Here is a 25,772-nt window from a genome sequence, read left to right as displayed (position 1 = left end):
GCAGATTGTTGCACATGTCGGCACCAACGATGCCAGTTGTCGGGGTTACGAGGAAATCCTTGGGTCCTATCGACGGCTGACTAAATTGGCGAAGGCGGCCTCCATCTCTCGAGGAGTGGAAGCCGAGCTGACGGTTTGCAACATCGTACCCAGGATGGACTGGGGTCCTTTGGTTTGGAGTCGAGTGGAGAATCTAAACCAGAGGCTACGTCGACGCTGTGACGAAAATGGTTGTAGATTCCTCGACCTATGCTATGGGAAGGTTGTAGGACGCCTCTCGATTAATCAGGGGTGCAGTACACACAGGAAGCAGCTACATGGGTAGCACAACACTTGTGGCTTACACATAGGGGTTTTTTAGATCAGGTTCCTTCCCATAGGAAACAAACCGTTGGCCTGATAAACTACCAGTTCATGATACTGATGCGAGTGTGCCAACTGTAAAACTTTGTAGTGTAACGACGTTTTTTATAAATGATTTTCTTTTGACATATGACCATGTGTAGACTTCGTCACCTACGTCAGTTACAACCCACTTCAAAATTATTTATATTCTTTTTAAATTGTCTCAGAATGGTTCTTGAACGAAACTGTAAAACATCATTTGAGTCGCAGGCGCAGAATTACGTCACTCAGGCCAATTGGTTTGCGCAAACTTTTTTTTCAATTTAGATGTCGTTTGTTTCTCCTCAGAAATTATACTGATGCACGTTATCTGATTTAATAAATATTAGAAACACATTGAATAAACTTTCGAGATTCAAACTCGCGATGAAGGTTGTCAAAAATTAATAATCTTGTCAAATATATTATTAATTCATTCACATAATTCTTCATAAATAAATTCTCGGAATACGTATTTAAACTTTTGTAGCATCCACTAGTTTATTATCTTACTACATATAGACGTGAACCTGAGCCTTGACAAGACAGAACTGAACATTTACAACAAGATTAAACTTTCTGTGACGTCATTTTTGTACAAACATTACAAATTCTCAATTTTTTAATTTTTATAAGCACGACGCAACAACTCGGTTTCAGGATCTTCTGTTGCTCTTTGGCCGTCGACCCGCGACGTACAGTGGCCAGCAATTTTCTCTCTGGTCCCGGCAGCGAAGATGCTGTCTCCGTTCGTTGCGCCGCCCTCTCCGTACATGAAACATAAAAAATAAATGCAAAACTTTAGATAATTCACAGCTATTACAAATATTACAAAAATACATAAACAAAACAGTAAATTAAACTTACATTCACCTGCAAGCTGGGCTGACACTGGTCGATGGGGGACGCTTCAATTTCACGTCGCACTACAACTTGTTAGTTCACCTAAACAGGTCATTCCAAAGGATTTAAACATGCTAAATGTCATGTTAGAAAATTTTCGAAGTGTCTGTAGCAAGATCTCCGAGTTAGTCTCCGAAATAAACATTACTAATGATAATATTGCATTAGGTACCGAAGGCTGATTGAAATCAGGCTTAAATAGCAGTGAAATTTTGAACTCGGATTGGACAATGTTCAGAAAGGACAGGACTGATGCTATGGGAGGTGGTGTGTTCATTGCAGTTAAAAGCCGTTTAAAAGCAGTTGAAATCGATACTAGGTCGGACTGTGAAATAGTCTGGATAAAGGTGTCAATCAAACAAGGAGTCACCATTGTATTAACGTGTTTTTATAGACCACCAGCATCCGCAACAAACGTCCCTGAACGTTTCAGGGAAAATCTTGAATACATAGGAAATAAATACCCAAATTATCCATTAGTTATAGGTGGACACTTTAATCTGGCGTCCATTGCCTGGGAAAATTACACGTCTATCACAGGGGGCAGAAGCAAAGACTCGTGTGAAGTTATTCTAGAAGCGCTCTCAACATACAACCTTGAACGATTGGTTAGAAAACCAACTCGTATGAGAACATATTAGATACCTTGGCGACAAACATACATGATCTTTTTGTGGAAGTTTATCTAGAAGAAGGTATTAGCAACCATAATGTCGTTTACGGTAAAGGACTGCACCTTTCCCCCTTTCAACTGTCGAACAAACGCAAGGATGGCTGACATAGTCTTCTCAAACAGTTAAGATCGTTAGACGCCAGGAAGGCATTTGGCCCAGGCCGTATCCCAGTAAGATTTTATGTTGACTATGCTACAAATACAGTAAAGCATCAAACCAGTCTCAGGACTGAAGACCACAACAACAACATGCTACAAATGTAGAATTATTCTTATCCATCATCTATCAGAGATCATTGGAACAGCGAAAAGTTCCACGGGACTGGAAGAAGGCCCAGGTCATAGCAATCTATAAAAAGAGTAGAAAATCGGATGCACATAATTACCGGCCAATTTCACTGACATTGGTTTCTTGTAGAATCATGGAACATATTTTGTGTTCAGACATAATGACCTTTCTAGACTCTGAGAAGCTCATCTGCAGAAACCAGCACGGTTTTAGGAAACAGCGGTCATGGTAGACACAGCTGGCCCTCTTTGGGCATGATATACAACAGGCTCTAGATACCGGTTCCCAGGTTGATGACATATTCCTCGACTTTAGAAAGGCGTTCGACTCAGTTCCGCACTGTCACTTGCTCCTAAAAGTGCGCGCTTACGGTCTATCCGATGACATGCGGCTGGATAGAAGGTTTTCTAACAGACAGAGAGCAGTATGTCGTCCTGAATGGGGAGACTTCAGCAGAAACAAGCGTAACATCAGCTGTGCCCCAGGGCAGCGTAATAGGTCCGCTGCTTTTTACGATTTATACAAACGATCTGGTTGATGGTATTTACAGCGGCATTAGATTGTTTGCCGATGATGCTATAGTCTACAGGAAAGTAGTATCATGTGAAAGTTGTGAACAAATCAACGAGGATTTGCAGAAAATAAATGCGTGGTGTAATGACTGAGAGCTATCTCTCAATATTAATACGTGTAACCTACTGCGTATAACAAAGCGAAAGTGCCCATAATGTACGAGTACTAATTAAATGCCCAGTCTTTGGAAGTGGTAACATCCGTTAAGTATCTGGGTGTGACTATTCGAAATGATCTCAAATGGAATGATTAGATTACACAAGTAACGGGTAAGGCGAACTCTAGATTGCGGTTTATTGGTAGAGTCCTGAAGCGATGGAGTCCTTCAACAAAAGAAATTGCTTACAATACTTTAGTTTGTCCAGTCTTACTTTTCGTCTGTATGGACCCTTACCAGTTGGGTCTGATTCAAGAGTTTGAGAAGGTCCAAAGAAGAGCGGCAAGATTCGTGACCGGTACATTTAGCCATCGCGAGAGCGTTACAAATCTCATAGAAAGTTTGAAGTGGGACACCTATGCTGATAGACGACGCGCCAAATGGAAGGGGCTGCTCACTAAATTCCGAAATCCGATCTTCGGCGAGGATGTAGAGCGTATATTATTACTATCAACTTTCACATCGCGCAATGATCACCATTCAAAGATAAGGGAAATTAGAGCTCGTACTGAGGCGTTCAGACAGTAGTTTTTCCCTCGCGCGATCCACGAGAGGAACAGAAGGGGGGAAATATATGGCGGGAATAGTGCCCTCCGCCACGCACCGCTTGATGGCTAGCGGAGTATATATTTAGATGTAGATGTATAAAAAAATGCGACACCCTCAGACACTCTGTTCAGTGGCACCAGGATATTATAGGTGCATTCTGAGAGGTTGTAGTGTTAGTGACTGATTGGTCACGGTCATCAGCGATCAGATGCCGCCCGGAAGGCCTGTCTGTTTACCCCCTGTTTTGACTCTACAGCCAGTAATTGTGCTCAGTTTGGAGGCGAACAGTGTTTACAACTTTCATTCAAGGGTACAGCCATACCCCGCCAAGGTACGTAATCCTGTTTAACAGCGTCAGCCATTTGAACGTGGTCGCATTGTGAGCCTGAGTGAATCTTGATGGATGTGTCGACGGAGTGTTGCACTTGGTTGGGCACAGTGTATAGGTGGTAGTCGTTGCTTTCAACAGCGGTCCGTAGAACATTCCCACACCTGTAGAACAGACTCTGTACGTCCACATAGAACAGACGCACGTCGAGATCGATGCATTGTGCGAGCAGCGGCGGCCGTCCAGAAATCGTTCAGAGACGAAATATGGCCTCATGGTGCGCCTGCTGGGATTCGTCTGCCTGCGGCACGATTAAGATTACTTCTGCTTCTGGCCAGGCTACCACTGTCACCTCAACAACACCAAGTATGGTTCTTCTGTAGTCGTGAAAATGTTGACTGGAGACCTGAAAGGCGCTCTGTTATTTTCAGTGATGAGAATGGGTTCTGTCTGGATGCTAGTAATGGTCGCAGTCTTGTATGGCGAACACTTGGTGAGCTGCCTGTTCCAGTGTGCATTCGCCCGCGACATACAGGTCCAATGGCAGCGCAGGCCTCATGGTGTTGGGCAGTCACATTTACTGTTTCTGCGGGGTAATGTAACTGGTGCCCGCTTCAATGGACAGGCTATTGTGCGGTTGCTGTTGCCATCTGTTCGACAGGAAGATGATGCACCATTTCAGCAAGACAATGCACGTTCACATAGGGCTGCTGCGACGCACTGTGCTCTTCGTGGTGTACAAACTAGTGATGGACTATCACGGTTTTATGCCAAACCGAGTTGAACGTCTGCGTATACCTAGTTCAAACTGAGTTAAACCGAGTTGGGACAAAAAAAAAAAAAAAAGAGTGAGATAACATTAACGCCCCCTCCGTTTCGCGTCACGATTCATTTCAGTTAGCCAATTTCGCAAATTTCGCGGTTTCCCAATTGATGATTATATATGCAGGGTGTTACAAAAAGGTACGGCCAAACTTTCAGGAAACATTCCTCTCACACAAATAAAGAAAAGATGTTATGTGGACATGTGTCCGGAAATGCTTAATTTCCATGTTAGAGCTCATTTTTGTTCGTCAGTATGTACTGTACTTCCTCGATTCACCGCCAGTTGGCACAATTGAAGGAAGGTAATGTTGACTTCGGTGCTTGTGTTGACATGCGACTCATTGCTCTACAGTACTAGCATCAACCACATCAGTACGTAGCACCAACAGATTTGTGTTCATCACGAACGTGGTTTTGCAGTCAGTGCAATGTTTACAAATGCGGAGTTGGCAGATGCCCATTTGATGTATGGATTAGCACGGGGCAATAGCCGTGGCGCGGTATGTTTGTATCGAGACAGATTTCCAGAACGAAGGTGTCCCGACAGGAAGACGTTCGAAGCAATTGATCGGCGTCTTAGGGAGCACGGAACATTCCAACCTATGACTCGCGACTGGGGAAGACCTAGAACGACAAGGACACGTGCAATGGACGAGGCAATTCTTCGTGCAGTTGACGATAACCCTAATGTCAGCGTCAGAGAAGTTGCTGCTGTACAAGGTAATGTTGACCATGTCACTGTATGGAGAGTGCTACGGGAGAACCAGTTGTTTCCGTACCATGTACACCGTGTGCAGGCACTATCAGCAGCTGATTAGCCTCCACGGGTACACTTCTGCGAATGGTTCATCCAACAATGTGTCAATCCTCATTTCAGTGCAAATGTTCTCTTTACGGATGAGGCTTCATTCCAGCGTGATCTAATTGTAAATTCACAATCAACATGTGTGGGCTGACGAGAATCCGCACGCAATTGTGCAATCACGTCATCAACACAGATTTTCTGTGAACTTTGGGCAGGCATTATTGGTGATGTCTTGATTGGGCCCCATGTTCTTCCAGCTGCGCTCAATGGAGCATGTTATCATGATTTCATACGGGATACTCTACCTGTGCTGCTAGAACATGTGCCTTTACAAGTACGACACAACATGTGGTTCATGCACGATGGAGCTCCTACACATTTCAGTCGAAGCGTTCGTACGCTTCTCAACAACAGATCCGGTGACCGATGGATTAGTAGAGGCGGACCAATTCCATGGCCTCCACGCTCTCCTGACCTCAACCATCTTGACTTTCATTTATGGGGGCGTTTGAAAGCTCTTGTCTACGCAATCCCGGTACCAAATGTAGAGACTCTTCGTGCTCGTATTGTGGACGGCTGTGATACAATACGCTATTCTCCAGGGCTGCATCAGCTCATCAGGGATTCTATGCGACGGTGGATGCATGTGTCCTCGCTAACGGAGGACATTTTGAACATTTCCTGTAACAAAGTGTTTGAAGTCACGCTGGTACCTTCTGTTGCTGTGTGTTTCCATTCCATGATTAATGTGATTTGAAGTGAAGTAATAAAATGAGCTCTAACATGGTAAGTAAGCGTTTCCGGACACATGTCCACATAACATTTTCTTTCTTCGTATGTGAGGAATGTTTCCTGAAAGTTTGGCGGTACCTTTTTGTAACACCCTGTATACACTAGTCACGAGCTTCATAGATACTGCATAGGGCGTAATTTGTGGTCTTTCGGCTTGAAATGTTGAAGATAGACTTGTGACAACGTTCAGTTTGCGCGCCTTAATGAAGGTGTAATCTGACTCGGATAAACCTGGTTTCGGTCAGTGCGAAAGCGGCGGTCAGTTCCGAACTAGTGCGAAACAAACCTTAACTCAGTGCTGTCTGCAGTGCAACGCGGTCAACTCAAGTTAGTAATAACCCAATCAAACTTAGCCCGTGGCATAAACCGAGCTGACCCTAAGCTCGTTCATTCCGAGTTGGCAGGAAAAGCTAAACTAACGTTCGATCTCGTTTGCCACGTTCGCATCTGTTCGGATTGTAACTCGGTAGCAAACCGAATTGATAGGAAATTTTTTCTAATGCTCATTTCTCTCGTTAGCGTCTACGCAGTGTGCATATCCTTTTTATTGCAATTTTGTTTCTAATATGAAATCGACGATGAGACTGAAAATACTTTTTTTTATTGCCTGACATCCGATTATCTGATGTCAAAGCAATACGTTCCATCTATTGCAATTTATTCCTTACAAGCCTATCATAAATCTTTTAATATATCACTCACTCTTTTTTTAGGGCAGTTCATAATCGGCTATTTTGCAGCCACATGCACGAACGGCTACTGAGCTGTAACCTAAAACGTAAGTCTTAAAAGTGTTGCCGCTTTCCACAATGAATGTAATCTCTGTATATAAAAGGCAGTATCCTGACTGACTCACTCACTCTGTGACTGACTCGTCATCGCCCAGCCTAAACCACTAAGGAGCGAAACTTGAAATTTGTAGAGGGTGTTGATCTTACTCTGTAGGAGTCGTTTGAGAGGGGACTTCTACGAAATCGCACCCCTACAGGAGTGAGATAAGGGATGATAGGTTGTTTGAAAACATGTCTCTACTAAGGCAATTTTGAAGCTAGACCTACGAAAATGAGTATTTGGTTTCTCAGTCAGAAATGAAAAAAGTAAGTGTTTCTGCATCTTTGGAAGTTCAACCGCTAAAGGAGTAAAATATGGAATGAAAATTTTTAAGAAAATATTCCGTTACATTAAATTTTTTTTAAAGAGAAATCTATGAAAACTGGTATTTCACTTCCCCGTTAGATGTAAAGAAACATGTGTTCGGAGATGAAGTTTTTATGCAAATACAAGTACTACCACGAGAACACGAAAGTCAGGATGAACAAAAACCTTGGACTCCAGCTACCACAATCCTTTTTTGGTGAGAAGTACACTTGGCAAATAACAATGCTTCCATGACCTTATTTAGCTTGCAAACTTTAGAAGATGTAGCAGTTTGTGAACACCATAAGAATTCTATTAAAGAAAAAACAAATCTGTGCAGACCATGCAGTCTACACGGGCAAAGCAGCGGCCGCTAAGCTAATATTCAGTATTTTCAGATTCAGAACCTTACTTACACACCACTAACTCTATAAACAGTATGTTACGATATAAATCAACAACAATTAACTAATTAATCTTCGTTGATCTATTCTGGATCGTGGGACGGCGGCTGCATGAACTTCTTGATGCACTAATTTACCAACAGCCGTACGTAATGTAGAAATTTATTTTATTTTATGAACTTCTATGTGCTACCAGTTTCTGCATTATATTGATGCCATCTTCAGGCCCCACTCGTCATAGTCGTAAAGTCACTATACACGGAAGGAGCCATATGACTGGATCCGTGAATCAATTCGTCCTGCAACAGCTCTTGGTTGCTGAGTCTGTGTCGCCCAGCCACCAAGAGCTGTTGCAGGACGAATTGATTCACGGGTCGAGTTATATGGCTCCTTCCGTGTATAGTGCTTTTACGACTATGACGAGTGGAGCCTGAAGATGGCATCAACATAATGCCGAAACTGGTAGCACATACAAGGTCATAAAATAAAATAAACATACGGCTGTTGGTAAATTATTGCATCAAGAAATTAACTTTTTTTTGTGATTGGAATAACGTAGAAGGTCCTCCGGTAATGTTCCTTACGGAAAATGCTAACGTTAATGAATGCCACACTACAGGCTGAAATTAAAATACACTCATGTGACACTTTGAATTTCCTGTAAGACATGGACGGCAATAAGACGATCTTAACCCTCTTGAAAATAACATCAAATGCTTCACGAATTTCGACCAAAATTTAGAGTCGGAACAAAAGGTGCAAGATGCTTGGGACAATCTACGAGTATCGTAGAATGCCATCCACTTTTATCTACATCTGCATCTACATAGGTACTCCGCAAGCCACCGTACTGTGCGTGGCGGAGGGTACTCTACCGTCCTCGAGGGAAATCTACGTTGGCGGCAGTAGAATCGTTCTGCAGTCAGTTTGAGATGCCGGTTCTCGGAATTTTCTCAATAATCTTTCTCGAAAACAACGTCACCTTACCTACAGCGTTCCCACTTCAGTTCCCAAAGCTTATCCGTAACATTTCTACGATGTAGAATGTGGTTCTTCTCAGCTGGGAATGGGACGAAGGGTGTCTCAAGTATGGTGAGCATTAGTGGAGGTTACCAGTTTGAGCATTTGATTTAAAACCAGTTAAAACATTCTGAGCAAGGTCGAAACTAGGGGATTAAAACTATTTTTGTTTGTAGGTCAGTATGTTCGAGACATCGATCTGAAGCGTGCACAAAAAGAAAGTTACACCTTGTGGCAGACCAAGTAAGTTTTACTGAGTGACGCACTACGCTTCAAAGTGCCACAGATACATGTTACTATTTTTCAACAGTCACCAAGTCTCTGTAAAGAAAGGCCGGAACGTTCTAGCAATCGTTCAGTTCTTCGACGATATAAATTCACTCCTTGCTCACGGAGGCATTCGATAACCGCTGTGCGAGCATTCTCATCGCTGGAAAAATCTTTATCCCAGATCAGCTTGCCGAAAAGATGGAAATCTTATGGTGCAAGATCTGCACTGTATGACGGATGATTCTAAATATCCTATAGGAAACGTTGATGCAAAGCTCGTGTTCTGCGAGCGCCTTGAGATATTGCTTTGTTGTGGAGGAAAATAATGCCTTTGCTAAATTTTCAACGCCTCTTGTTTACGATAGTGCTGCGCAGTAAGCGCCAACTTTAATGCCCGTGGCGTTTGCCGTAAACTCTGTGTATACAACTCCTTCACAGTCGAAGGAAACAGTGGCCATGACCTTCCCCGCTGATGGCGCAATTTTGCATTTCTCCCGCCGTGGCAAGGAGATGTGTCTTCAATCCCTAGAACCTCTCTTTCTTACAGGTGAGAAAAGATGGACTCATCTCTCATCACCCGAGATGATGAGGCTCAGCAAATTTATTTATGTATTTAGCGTATGGCATATGAACAGCGACTTACAATTGTAGATTACACACTTTTACAAAATTTTACAAAGGTATATTAATTTCACAATTTGTAATTTAAAAAATAAGTCTATAAATTAATATCTAAATTGTCGATCCATTCAAGAGCTGCCTCTCTCACTTCGCCGCGCGGGATTAACAGAGCGGTATAGGGCGCGGCAGTCATGGATTGTGCGGCTGGTCCCGGCGAAGGTTAAAAAAGAAAATGGTTCAAATGGCTCTGAGCACTATGGGACTTAACTTCTGAGGTCGTCAGTCCCCTAGAACTTAGAACTACTTAAACCTAACTAACCTAAGTACATCACACACATCCATGCCCGAGGCAGGATTCGAACCTGCGACCGTAGCGGTCGCGCAGCTCCAGACTGTAGCGCCTAGAACCGCTCGGCCACTCCAGCCGGTGCGGAGGTTCGAGTCCTCCCTCGGGCATGGGTGTGCATGTTTGTCCTTAGGCTAATTTAGCTAAAGTAGTGTGTAAGCTTAGGGACTGATGACCTTATTAGTTAAATCCCATAAGATTTCACACACATTTGAACATTTCTCTCACTTCAAAGAAATCTTCCAAGTTCCCATGGTACGCTCTTCTGCTGCAGCTTGTTACAATGTGATGGACCGTCTGGTGTTCATTTCCAGTCACACTGAGAAGATGAAGCCCTTCCCCATCGGTAGAGGTTTTCAGCACAGATGCCGTGGCCTGAGCGGATCCGATTACTTGTCTTCCAGGCACGTCGCGTTAGTTCCATACCGGCAAGTCATGTGTCAGGTCTTCGGAGGAGTAACGCTCAAGGAAGTCTAGAGACGACACAAATCTTGCGCCTTTGTGTGCAGGTTGTAAGGTACAAGCCACATTCTATTTCTTTATTTTCGAGTTTTAAAATTTTATATCGCGTCTACAAATATCGTGTAGTATTCAGTGAGTAAAGCGGTCCTACGGTACGCACACAACTGGGAGTAAGATTTCAGTTCCCACGCTGGCTGAAGGAGCCGATGGACCATTTGGCGTTGTCAGTGCACGGTGCTGTGAGGCGCTGTGGCTAGACATGAAGACGCCCGTTGCGTCAGCAGCGAGGTACGTACGGAATGCACAGTTATTGTGACGCGAAGCATGTGATCTCGTTCAGTAACTATTTGCTAATAAAAGTCTCTGTTTCCAATACAGATATTGGGAATAGCCTACCGGTCATAAGCACCTTCTTACAACAATTTCACAACACCGGAAACCGATCATCATAATAAGATTTTGAGATAACGAAAATGAACGAACTATTATGACATATAATGAATGTATTTACGAGGTACAAATTGGGCGCCATAGTAGCCAGTCGCCGACGGAATGCTTTCCGATTTACACAGAAGAGCCAAAGAAACTGGTAGACCTGGCTAATATCGTGTAGGGCCCCCGCGAGCATGCAGAAGTGCCGCAGCACAACGTGACATGGACTCGACTATTGTCTGAAGCATCGCCGAAGGGAACTGACACTATGAATCCTGCAGGGCTGTCCATAAATCCGTAAGAGATCTCTTGTGAACAGCGCGTTGCAAGGAATCCCAGATATGCTCAATAATGTGCATGTCTGGGGAGTTTGGGGGCCACCGGCAGTGTTCAAACTCAGAAGAGTGTTCCTGTAGCCGCTCTGTAGCAATTCTGGACGTGTGAGGTGTCGCATTGTCCTGCTGGAATTGCTCAAGTCCCTCGGAGTTCACAATGGACATGAATGGATGCAGGTGATCAGATAGGATGCTTACGTACGTGTCACCTGTCAGAGTCGTATCTAAACGTATCAGGGGTCTCATATCACTCCAAATGCACACGCCCCACACCATTACAGAGCCTCCACGATCTTGAACAGTCTCTTGCTGTCATGCATGATCCGTATATTCATGAGGTTGTCTCCATACCGGAACACGTCCATCCTCCCGATAAAATTTAAAACCAGACTCCTCCGACCAGGCAACATGTTTCCAGTCATCAAAAGTCCAAAGTCGGTGTTCACAGGCCCAGGCGAGGCGTAAAGCTTTGTGTCTTGAAGTCATCAAGGGTACACGAGTGGGCCCTCGGCTCCGAAAGGTCACATCGATGATGATTCGTTGAATGGTTCTCAAGCTGACTCTTGGTGATAACCGGATTCCTGATATTCACGGTTCACTCGTGAAATAGCTGCACGGGAAAATCCCCACTTCATCGCCGCCTCGAAGATGCTGTGTCCCATCACCCGTTGGTCGAATGCAACACCACGTTCACTTACATCTTGATAATCTACCATTGTAGCAACAGTAACCGTTTTAACAGCTGCGCTAGACACTTTTTTGGCGTATATATTCGTTGCCGACCGCAGTGCCGTATTCTGCCTGTTTACATATCTCTGTATTTGTATACGCATACCTTTACCAGTTTCTTTGGCGCTTTCGTGAAGATCTGTCGTAAGAACCTGCTCTCAGCAGATTGTTAGTTTGCAGTTAATCGTTATTAATTACATCGATATTATCAGTATACGGTGTTAATTAAGTAAATACATTACAATGGCATCTCTTCTGAACGTTATTCCGAATAATATAGCTTCCCCCTTCGTCACTTAGAATCACAGGAAGTAGAACTGCGCTTTACAGAGACGCCGACGGCGCTAATACTGTTTCTACGAGGACCACAAATTTCGAGAGCTTTTCGTCAAACCAGGTGGAAAGAATCCAAAACGACGACTCAGTAAGATAGTCACGGACGGATTGTCTTAATCTCCGCAAATGTCGGATAGAGAAGCACGGTCAGTCATACTGAACGCCTCATACACCATCCCCTGCGGACTCACTGGCTGATCTGAGACATTTATGGAGGTTCAGTACAAGTGGGAGGGGTGGGGGGCGATTCTTTCAAGGTGACAGTAATTGCGAAACGCAGCGTGAGCAGAATATCCGATTTCGAATGAAGGAATGAGCGCTGCGTATTGTGATGCACATCTGCTGAGCAGTTTCCGCAATAGGAACTCTGCGATTTATTAAGCTTATCCATTACGGATTTTTAGAACCCGTGACTGTTACTTGTATGTAAATATAGAAAACTGCAACCAGTCACTTTTTTAATAATTATGTATCATGCCATGAACCGATTTTCGAACCTTTTCAGGTTCATCTTCACATGGTTTCTGGAAATTACATCACTATTTCTAGCATAATGCTGGGTGCTGGCTCTGTCACAAGAAGATGGAACACGATTTAAAGTAGTGCCATGACTACTGTTTATCTGTCGATATGGATTCAAATTTATATTTTTAGTTACTGCGGCGCTATGGGCAGCTTTTTGCGTTCGTGTCCATCTGTTAGCTTCCGTTTTGATGGGCAGTTGGTATATCACTTCATACACTTATCCACAATCTATATTCATTTACAATGTGCCAGGGAAACTTTGCCAGCATCCAGTATTTACTATACAACTGCTGCCTGTAACAAAAATCTTGACAAAAAGATATGGCATAGTCCTACTTTGCTCAGAGAGGTAATTTGTTCTTGTTTACGTGTATTAAAGTCGATATAAGGGCAAATATATTAATCAGGCTGGCGATAACATGAGGACTCAAAATAAAATAAATAAATGAATGAATTACTACAAGAACTAACTTCAAGTGATCTGATGTCTTATTTCTACTCGTGTATTAACGTATAACACTGTTCGTTTATGAGCAAATATTTTAATCAAGATTGGCATTAACATTAATGCCCAGGAATAAAATAAAACGGAGTTGTTTACAAATCTTTAACATAATGCAGCGCGTCAGCAACCGTACATGTATAGAAAATAAACAATTTTTTCAGCCTTCAGTTGCAAGGTAATTTTTACTCGTTTACCTAGGTTTCGATTCCAGTAATGGAATCTTCTTCAGAACATGGCCAGTGTTTGGCTCTCAAAGTAATTTAATTTTTGTTCTGAAGAAGATTCCATTACTGGAATCGAAACCTAGGTATACGAGTAAAAATTACCTTGCAACTGAAGGCTGAAAAAATTGTTTATTTTCTATTTCAAAACGGAGTTGTGTTATTTGCACTCGAGACACAGCTATTTGTATGACCATGACCTTTATATTTACATTTAAAATTTAAAACAGTAACAAACCTTCAAATGAACTGTTGACTTATTTCCGTTCAAATGGCTCTAAGGGACTTCACATCTGAGGTCATCAGTCCCCTAGACTTAGAACTAATTAAATCTAACTAACTTAAGGACATCACACATATCCATGCCCGAGGCAGGATTCGAGCCTGCTACCGTAGCAGCCGCATGGTTCCTGACTGAAGCACCTAGAACCGCTCGGCCACCGTGGCCGGCACTTATTTCCGTTCTTATGTTGACATGATCTGGAATTTAGTACGAGTAGATTCTGTTTATTTTAGCTAACGATAATATATGTAAAAGTTATAGTATTTTAATGGACTAAAGCTGTTTGTATGACCGTACACTTAATATTTAAAATCAAGAACAAAATATGCATCTATATCGACAGATAAACAATAGTCATGGTGATACATTAAAGCGTGTTCCATCTTATTGTCACAGAGTCAGCACCCAGCATTATGCTAGAAATAGTGATGCAACTTCCAGAAATCACTTGGAGATTAACCTGAAAAGGTTCGAAAACCGGTTCATGGAACAACAAATAATTATTAAAAAAAAGTGACTGGTTGCGGTTTTATGTGTTTACACTCTGAGATTTCTTTGAATCAGTTCGTCTATTCCCTGGACATTGCCGTCTGTGGCCGATGTCGATGGTCCTCTTCCCCGGTCAGCACCAACCAGGTACGCGCGGCCTTAGCCAAATTGTTGGCGCCATTTCACTACCGCGAGACGTGACATTACATTTTGTCCACAGACCGCCAGAATTTCGCGGCGAATATGTGCGCAATTTAGACGTTTTGCACACAACAATCGTACTGCCCCGCATACTTCAACTTTGGAGTACGTTTCCAGTTCACTGGAACACTGTGATTCACCTGTTATCCGTACCGCAGTTGAACTGTGTTCGCAGGAACCACTCAACATATACTCTCTTCTGACAATGTGCCATTATTGTTGCGCAGTAGCCTTGTCGTGGGACGAAATTTGTTATTTACTTTCTGAAATCCGTACATATATTTGTCCAATAGTGTGTGTAACAGGGAAAAGCTGTTGATCTGCTCAACGTGTAGTACCCCTGAATTACTAAGGCCCGTCTAACTGAAACCTGGGCTAAGTGTAAGACTAAAGGCAAACGTTGTAAAGTACTGGTACAGTCAGACTTGCACGGTGCAGGGACATCATATCAGATGTAGCGAGCCTGGGAAGGCCACGTAAACATCTGTCGGCGTAGCGGAGGCGCTAAAAAGTCTGTTGTGCAACTGCTTGTTGTGTGAGCAAAGACAAGTCGCTTCTTCTGTAGACTTTATTTGTTCATTCGTGGCCGGCGTCAGGTGCTCAAAGAGGAGAGGTTGACCTGCAGAGGATTCACAGCTCACAGAGCTCTCTTACGGCGTTTGTACAGATGTCCTTCAACGCGTTCGTGTGTGCATGTTTCTCACTGGACCTCCAGGCTCACAGTTCAGTGCGGAGGTCCTATAAAGCCCAAGATGTCGTCAGAGGTCGGAACGGACGTCTGGTTTTCCAAGGTGACCTTTGTGTGTAATGTGTATTAAATGATTCGTTCCGTGCCAGAGAAGCTAGGGCACAAAGCTGCTGGAGAATCTTCTAGGTCCATGACACTTTATCATTCCTGACTTTTCCTCCAGAGCTGCATTGGACTTCTTCAGAGGCTCTCCTGGTTGCGCTATGTCTTACAAACTGACGGTTCGTACGTTGGAGATTGGCATAAACAGAGGAAAAATGGGGCTTGGTAAAAGCTTACACATAATCAGCAGAGACAGTTTTGGCCAAAGATGAAACTTGGCTACTAAACTGTCGTCTGTCAAAGATGAATACTCATCTGTCGATTCTGTAGAGCTACTATCGATACATCCTTCGGTTTCATGGCTTTTTATATTCTGTTGTTTATATTCAAGATGTTAGGGGAATAAGAGCATATATTTTTATTGGTGACGGAGGACAGTGTACTGAACAACATTACATCAGTATTTACATCGTCTGGAGACTAATAAATGGTTCAAATGGCTCTGAGCACTATGGGACTTAACTTCTGAGGTCATCAGTCCCCTAGAACTTAGAACTACTTAAACGTAACCAACCTAAGGACATCACACACATCCATGCCCGAGGCAGGATTCGAACCTGCGACCGTAGCGGTCACGCGGTTTCAGACTGTAGCTCCTAGAACCGCTCGGCCACCTCGGCCGGCGGAGACTAATAAATACAGACATCATGCGTAGTATGTTTTTGGGTTGGTTAGTAGCTCCAAGTACTTACGGTAAGAGCAAGCCATTAATACTTGTTTTCCTCTGTGGAGCAGGTCAGGTGTTGAAGTCGGACGACTCAAAATGGTTAGTCTATACTGACAGGGGTAGTCCACTTGGTGCAATTACGACTGTGTAGAAAACATCAGATAGTAAATTATGCGACGTGTTTGCGGGAAGAGTGTTAGACGCGTTTAAAAACAACCCACTGAAATGGGTACATATTAAGGTATCAATGATCACAAGATCTGCACGTATTCCCCTAACATCCTGTATTTCAACGGCTTCTCTACAAAGCTGTAATTGATGTGAGAGGACTTGAATAAATGAGAAAGTTACACATTATTATGGCAAACCAAGTAATTGTTATTGAATACTGCAGGACACTTGAAAATTACGCAAAGTAAGATTATTTTCCAACAAAGTCTGTGTAAACAACAGCCGGGACGTTCTACAAAAGATTAAATTCCTCGATTACAGAAATCTGCTTCTTATTCACGGAGCTTTTTTCGGGAGCCATTGTGTGAACGTCCTTATCGTTAGAAAATCACTTCCCTCCCAGAAGTTCTTTCAAATTCCGGAACAGTTAGAAATCGTGTAGTGCAAGACCTGGACTGTATTGCGGATCGGGATCACAAACGCCTATGACGCCCTGGTCAAATCGTCACCATTTCACTACGGCTGTACTGCGATATTGCATTTGTCCTTATACGCTGTAAATGGTTCAAATGGCTCTAAGCACTATGGGACTTAACATCTGAGGTCATCAGTCCCCTAGACTTAGAACTACGTAAACCTAACTAACCTTAGGACATCACACATATCCATGCCAGAGGCAGTATTCGAACCTGCGACCGTGCGCGTTATAAGTGCAGGAGCAGAACTGTGATTGCAGAAAACTCGGAACTCGCACTCTCTTCTGACAATGCGACAGTCTGGTCGCGCAATGACCTCAGCGTGGGGTAACGTGTGAACTTACTTTCTGAAGTCCCTGCGTAGCTCGTGATAGTAGACAAAATATTGCTTTCGGAAATCTTCACTTCGTAGTTTCCTAATTGCAGCTATTTTTTCTACTTTCCCTATTAGGAAAAGACCTCAGTGTTCCTTCAGGCATGTAACCACGATTCTCTTTGTAGTTCCAATGTGCCCCGCATTCCGACAGAACAGGGCTGAGAGCTGGACATATTTTCATTGTTGGTTTAAAAACAGGTCTGATATTAGGGGCCAGAGTGTTGCATGGAGTTAGAGAAAAACAAAATTATATTGCACAGATGATGATGAAGTTGGTTTGACCTGCAGTCGACTTATTGCAATCAGCATTTTTGCCGAAATGTCGTTTCGGTAGGTCTAAATACATGGACATTACTAAGGGTGTTATTTTGTTATTAAAAATGGGTGAAGAAAATTGAGGAAATGGCATTCGTAGACGGTGTCACTCTTACTCTGTTAGTATTGAAGCACTCTGCAATGCGATACTTCAGAAAGCGATGCTTCAGAACAATACTGACTTTTTTTTGTGGAGGGTGACCTTCCATTGAAGTAGTGCACTATAATCTACCCTCCAAGAGGACATCTTGCAGACAAGACCCAGAAAGAAATGTCGTTCTTGTTTAGTATGCGATCCAAGCGTAGGAAAGGAAAACTGCTCGTTGATGTTGTGATTAAAGAAAATGTACTACCGCAGTTGGACGAATAAAGACTTTCTGTGACCAACAGAATTAATCCATAAACCTAAAAGCCGCTATCATGTATTTAACTTCCATTATTATATATTTAAATGAAGATGTTGCGCCAAAACGCACATATTTAGTTAAGTATGACTCATTAAAATTTAATTTGTGTAGCTCATATTTACCGAACGAGTCTTAGTGGTCCTATTGCCTTTAGAAATGTGGTTATGAAAAATAAAAGCGGTAGGTTATCTTCACAAAATCACTGTATTTATTCAAAATGTTCTCCAGCTAAACCAATACACAGCTAACAATCGTTTTAAAAGTGTTTTGAAGCAGTCACTGCAGTCCTTTTTTGGAACTGCATTTAGTACTGTAGTACAATTTTCTGGAATGCCCTTAATTGGGTTGTAATGTTGTCCTTCATTTCCAGCTTCAATTTGAGGAGGAACCACACGTCGGATGGGCCCAAATCCGATGAATACGGCTGATGATCCAGGACAGTGATCCGTTTGCTGCCCAAAAAGTAGCGCACGATCTTCGCTTCGTGGGCTGGTGCGTTGTCGTGGAGGAGCAACCAGGGACCAGCCTCTCGATATTTGGGTCTGGTTTGACGAATGCTCGCTCTCAAACACAAAACTTAATAGCAAGCTTGATGTCGCCTCGCTGCTCCACTGTTATTCTCCGACAAGTGTCGGACACATACTATTACACTGGTGGCCCGAGCGCCTGCTGCACTGTTCTACACAGCTGTCGTTGAAAATTAAAGGATCGTAACACCGCAATTCGCCGCGACATAGCATAGCAGTTCGGAATTTCAAACAAGCAGTCCTGTATTATGGTGTATCAGGAAATGCTGCAAAATGTTTCAAATCTTATATCTCTGGCAGGAAACAAAGGGTGTTATTAGGAAAGAGACCTGTATTAAGCTACCAGGCATCATCCAACTGGGAACTAATTATATGTGGGGTCCCACAAGGTTCCAATTTAGGGCCCTTACTTCTTCTTGTGTACATCAATGACCTTTCATCTGTAACATTACCAGATGTCAAATTCCTTTTGTTTGCCGATGATACAAACATTGCGATAAATAGCAAGAAAGATCGGCTAATAAAATATTTGTGGACATTAGTCACTGTTTTCTAGCCAATTCTTTGTCACTTTACTTTGAAAAAACACACTACATGCCGTTCAGAACTTGTAAGGGGTGTTCCACGAGTATATGCTTAACATACGATGACAAGCAGATAGAAGTGGACAGTGTTAAATTCTTGGGATTACAGCTTGATAGTAAATTCAACTGGGAGGAGCACACCACAGAACTGCTGAAGCGTCTTAACAAATCTCTATTTGCAATGCGAAGTGTGTCAGACATACGGGATATAAAAATGAAAAATCTGGCATACTATGCATACTTTCATTCCAACTACTGCTTCCCAATATATTTATTCCTTAATGAAATTTGCCATTAAAAATATATCACATTTTCAAACCAACAGCTCAATTCATGTAATCGATAGTAGAAATAAGAATAATCTTCACAAGGATTTAAAGTCACTTACTCTTCTACAAAATGGTGTGCATTCTTCAGGAACACACATTTTCAATAACTTGCCAGCAGCCATAAAAAGCTGAAAAACCAATGAATCTCAGTTTAAGAGACGCCTAAAGGATTTATTGGTGGCGAACTCCTTCTACTCCATTGATGAATTACTGAGTAGAACCAACTGATTTGTTTGTGTATGTTTGTACGTATATAAGTACAGTATAACTTCTGCACAATTTCAGTGCAGTAATGTGCTCATTATAAATAAGTATGTGTGTGTGTGTGTGTGTGTGTGTGTGTGTGTGTGTGTGTGTGTGTGTGTGTGTGCAATCTAACTTCCGCACTATTTCAGTGCAGTAATGTGTTCATTGCAAATAAGTATTATAGTAGTTCTATTACATGTTTATTACCTTATAAATAAAAAAACTTTTTATTTTAAATTCAGTGCATTAGTGTTTGTAAAATGATCCTTTCATATAGCGTTCAATAAAAAAATGACGATCATCCCACTCAGGACCTGTGGAAGGTGCATTAGCTTATATGTTTCATTTGTAAATATTTGTCATTTATTATTGTTTTTCTGACATGTTCTACATCCTGGAGGACCTCCTCACTACCGATCAATTGAAATGAAAGTAAATCTAATCTAATCTAACGGAACTGGGACACATTGTGTATATGCGCCGCCATGGTGTCTAACTAATCAGTCGGTAGTAATTCTAGAATGTCTGGAGCAAACTCAATTTTTTTTGTTTCTTTTTTTTTCACTCAAGACTTTTATGCATCATGATTGTGACATTTTATTTCCGTTATTCACTGGCTCTTGAATCAGTCCGCCAGTAAAATACCGTTTGATGGTTTTTGAAACACTATAGAAACGCGATGGAAAATGTGTTATTTGAATGTTCATGCTATAAGTTTAAAAAGTATTACTTAACGCTGAATTTGAGTAATCTGCAATTGAGAAATTCTTATGGTCTCCGTTTCAAGTTGCTTTCGTGGTTGCTTACGGTATTTGTGAATGGGAGTGCGTTATTGCACTGTGTACAAAGACACCGAACACTGAAACGGTATTCAGCATCAGCATGTATCATTTTTTCAAAGATGTGATTTTTATATGACTTTGCTTACTAACGTCGCAAGTCTCATTGAAGTAATCATTGAAGCATTTTGCACGAATGTGAGTCTCTTATATTTGTTTCATCTTTTGCAGGTAATGGGAACCAAAAGAGGAAATTGGCTGCCAGGAAAGGTGCCTAGTGGTGAGTTTTTAAGAGCAAGTACTGTTAGTTTTTCTACCATCATAACGAAATGAAAGAAACACTTTCGGACGCTGATAAATCTATTAGCACTAAACTACATGAAGCGCAGAGGAAAGCAAATATTCGTACTAAGACCGAGGCGAATATCTGTGCTAGTATACAGAAGCTGTACAAAGAGCACCAAAATCTGGATAAAGAGAGATCGAAGAGTACGGAAACAGCAAATGTGAGACAGCAGATTTGTAATGATGATTTCGTCGACTTAATTGACATTTCCAGAAAAAATGTGATGGACAAGACCAGCGTATCACAACAACGTAAAGAATTTCTTAGTCACAAAGAGAAGATCGTATGAATTCATCAATGAGAGGACTAGACAAGTTTTCGCCTCGAAAATAAGAACTACGTGTATAAAAGAAGGAAAAAAGACCCATATATGAATAAATATTACAAAGGTATGGCTGGAATCAATAAGACATTTGTACTGGAAGACTCATCTTCGTCATCAACAAAGCCTAATTGCAAAGAGGCCTAGTTTTTGTCTCCTGCAACAAAAAAGTTAAGGGCAAGTCCTACATTAGACTTTCGTCTACTTGGGATCGAGAACAGTTCTTTATTCCACAAGGAAGTACTTCATTTATAGCAACTACGAAGACCCTTGGCCACTCTGTTTCAAAAATTTATGTATTCCAGATAGCGTTTACTGAGCTCAGGCGATCAATAGAAGGAACATTTAAGAAAATCGACCAGTTTCTTTCTGAAAATCCCACTCATTTGGTCTTGAACTGGGATAGTAAACTGTTACACTCAGTTACCCGTTGGAATGTCAGTACTTTGAAAGGCAGTGTTGCTCTTCAAGTGACTGGCAAAGGGTTGCAACAAAGGACCGATCTGAGCTACGTGGTAATATCGTCGGTATATCTTGTGATACTGCAGCAGCTAATACAGGACTGATCCAAGGGGGATGTACCAGAATTGAAAGGGAATTCGGACGAACATCGTTGTGGTTGGCTTGCCGTCATCACACCCATGAACTAATAATGAAATGAGTGTTTGAGGAGTGTTGTGGCACAGCATCAAGTGGTCCTTCCATAAAGATTTTTCTCCACTTGATAGGAAGTCATTTACGAGAATGCTGGATGAAGAAAGTTTCGTTTAAGGCTTTCTAGAAGAGCAAAGAGGGAAAGTATACATATATTCGCTTTTGGCACAAGGCAATTTTATATGCTGCAGATTCTTAACACGTCAAGATAGTGGTCTCACGGTTGCTAATAGAGATTTTTTGTATTTGTCAGGAACAAATTTAGGTTTGGCTTTTTTGGACAGATGTATTTTTCAGGCTGTTAAGGAAAATAGTTTAAAAATTAGAAACCAAACCTGCAAATAAAAATTAAATTAGAGGGTCAAAACGTAGTTTTTGAAGGAAATGACCTGAGCTGTTTCTTACTAATCAATCAAAGACGTTCTGTGAATTGTTAGGGATTCAAGACGTGACTTAATACTGCAGTGATTCTCAAAGAAGCCATGTGAATGCTCTTCTGGTGCTCATTGATACCACAAAAAGAGCAATCGTGCAGATAAAAAAGTTTAACGAAAACTTCATTGATGAACAACAAAAGCAATTCCTATTCAGGTTAGTCGATCATCACAGAAAAGTCGTCACCAAGCGAACAAAATAAGGGATTGCATCGTTCATAGTTAATTAATATAAAACATTATGTCTGTCATACTACCTATTAATCTGAGTTTGTGATTACTAGTTTTTCCGGTAAAAGTAATTGTTGTTGTGATCTTCAGTCCTGAGACTGGTTTGATGCCGCTCTCCATGCTACTCTATCCTGCACATGCTTCTTCATCTCCCAGTACCTACTGCAACCTACATCCTCCTGAATCTGCTTAGTGTATTCATCTCTTGGTCTCCCTCTACGATCTTTACCCTCCACGCTGCCCTGCAATACTAAATTTGTGATCCCTTGATGCCTCAGAACATGTCCTACCAACCGATCCCTTCTTCTAGTCAAGTTGTGCCACAAACTCCTCCCCAGTTCTGTTCAATATCTCCTCATTAGTTATGTGATCTACCCATCTAATTTTCAGCATTTTTCTGTAACACCACATTTCAAAAGCTTCTATTCTCTTCTCGTCTAAACTATTAATCGTCCATGTTTCACTTCCATACATGGCTACACTCCATACAAATACTTTCAGAAACGACTTCCTGACACTTAAATCCATGCTCGATGTTAACAAATTTCTCTTCTTGAGAAACGCTTTCCTTGCCATTGCCAGTCTACATTTTATATCCTCTCTACTTCGACCATCATCAGTTATTTTGCTCCCCAAATAGCAAAACTCCTTTACTACTTTAAGTGTCTCATTTCCTAATCTAAATCCCTCAGCATCACCCGACTTAATTCGACTACATTCCATTATTCTCGTTTTGCTTTTGTCGATGTTCATCTTATATCCTCTTTACAAGACACTGTCCATTCCGTTCAACTGCTCTTCCAAGTCCTTTGCTGTCTTTGACAGAATTACAATGTCATCGGCGAACCTTAAAGTTTTTATTTCTTCTCCATGGATTTTAATACCTACTCCGAATTTTTCTTTTGTTTCCTTTACTGCTTGCTCAATATACATATTGAATAACATAGGGGAGAGGCTACAACCCTGTCTCACTCCCTTCCAAACCCCACCCTCTTAGCAATTATGAGAGCAATTTTTTGACGTGCTTAGAGTCTGTAGCATATACACATCATTCTTTGGAGCCCATCAACTTAAAATTTCCTCGTGCCAAAAGTGAATATACAGGGTGTTACAAAAAGGTTCGGCCACACTTTCAGGAAACATTCCCCACATACAAATAAAGAAAAGATGTTATGTGGACATGTGTCCGGAAACGCTTAATTTCCATGTTAGAGCTCATTTTAGTTTCGACAGTATGTACTCCAACGTGATCAAATTGTAAATTTTCACAATCAACATGTGTGGGCTGACGAGAATCCGCACGCAATTGTGCAATCACGTCATCAACACAGATTTTCTGTGAACGTTTGGGCAGGCGTTGTTGGTGATGTCTTGATTGGGCCCCATGTTCTTCCACCTACGCTCAATGGAGCACGTTATCATGATTTCATACGGGATACTCTACCTGTGCTGCTAGAACATGTGCCTTTACAATTACGACACAACATGTGGTTCATGCACGATGGAGCTCCTGCAAATTTCAGTCGAAGTGTTCGTACGCTTCTCAACAACAGATTCGGTGACCGACGAATTGGTAGAGGCGGACCAATTCCATGGCCTCCACGCTCTCGTGACCTCAACCCTCTTGACTTTCATTAATGGGGGCATTTGAAAGCTCTTTTCTACGCAATCCCGGTACCGAATGTAGAGAATCTTCGTGCTCGTATTGTGGACGGCTGTGATACAATACGCAATTCTCCAGGGCTGCATCAGCGCATCAGGGATTCCATGCGACGGAGGGTGGATGCATGCATCCTCGCTAACGGAGGACATTTTGAACATTTCCTGTAACAAAGTGTTTGAAGTCACGCTGGTACGTTCTGTTGCTGTGTGTTTCCATTCCATGATTAATGTGATTTGAAGAGAAGTAATAAAATGAGCTGTAACATGGAAAGTAAGCGTTTCCGGACACATGTCCACATAACATATTTTCTTTCTTTGCGTGTGAGGAATGTTTCCTGAAAGTTTGGCCGTACCTTTTTGTAACACCCTGTATAATATCCTCACGGTGCCTTACATGAGCTCCGCTGGACCCATGAATGCCCACGTGAATGTTCCCCAGAGCATAATGGAGCCGCCGCTAGCTTGTCTCGGTCCCGCAGTAATAGGTGTCATGGAGCTGTTTTCTTGAACGTGACGAATTCGCTCCCTCCCATCGGCATGATAAAGAAGGTATCGGTATTTATCGGACTATTCAACGCTGTGCCACTGCGTCAACGTCCAGTGCCAACTGTCAAGTGCCCATTTCAGTCGTAGTTGCTGTTGTCGTGGAGTTAACAATGAATGGCACGTGCATGGGTCGTCGGCTGCGGAGGCCGACCGTTAGGGGTGTTCAGTGCACTGTGTGTTCAGGCTGTACAGCATTAGAGTCTGATGTTAGTTCCGCCACAGCTCACCACATGTCCTGTTTTACCAGTCCGCCCAACCTACGACGTCCGACATCTGTAATGAGGGGTGGCCACTGAACCCCACGACGTCTGGAAGTGATTTCAACTTGGTACCTCCAATTCTTGAAGACACTCCCCACAGTACTCCTCCAACACATGACATGTCGTGCAGTTTCCGAAATGGTCCTGCTGAACCTCCAGGCCATCACAAGTCAAACTCAAACAGATCGCGCCCCTTCCCTATTCTACACACGAACAGCTCGCTCACTGATACTACACGGAGCTAGTGTGTGTCTGACAAGCAGTCATTCCTCGCCAAGTGACGATGGTATCGCCTGGACGGCTTTACTCCGATAGTAGGTCCGTGATCATAAAGTTCTGACTGCTCAGCGTAAACTAGCTTCACAACGTGGAGCCCAAACAAAAGCCATAAAAAAAAACACATTTACGAACATAGATTGCCGAATGAAATTATAACTCGCTTCTCTCAAAAACAAGACTAAGTTATTGATTACAGCGTCACTTCTCCTCGCTGACAGCAGAAGACTTTGAGAGAACGGGAGAGGCACAGACATACTGCGTGGTTCTCTCACAGACGTGGTTTCCGAGAAGAGAGGAGCGGAAATCTGGGGCGATCACATTACATGCACGCACGGCACGTGCTGCGTGCGCCACGGTCAGAGCTCCCTTGCGAGTGTTTGGAAACAGTTCAAGTTGCAGTTCTGTGTAGAGCACTAAACTGTAGGAGTTAGCTGACTCCGACATGGTGGACTGTTCTATTTTAAATCTGGTGATGGACCAGTAGACGTCAACCATACTGAAGTTGCTACGGTGTAGTTTGCACAGGAAATGCTTTCTCTGATATCTGCGATATCTTTCATTACAAGTGGCCCGTGTTTTAGGTCTGTGCTGCTGCTCATTATGGATTTAAAGAAGCCAAAGTCTGAGGTCATCAGTCTCCTATTCACCGCCTCCAGAACGAAATCAGTTTACCCCATCTGTCTGCGTCTAAATTAAATTCTGTGTCCAAATGAGAAA

Source organism: Schistocerca serialis, chromosome 7 (assembly GCF_023864345.2).
Source record: "Schistocerca serialis cubense isolate TAMUIC-IGC-003099 chromosome 7, iqSchSeri2.2, whole genome shotgun sequence".
NCBI lineage: Eukaryota > Metazoa > Arthropoda > Insecta > Orthoptera > Acrididae > Schistocerca > Schistocerca serialis.
The sequence above is the reverse complement of the archived record's forward strand: the minus strand, read 5'-3'. Positions refer to the sequence as shown.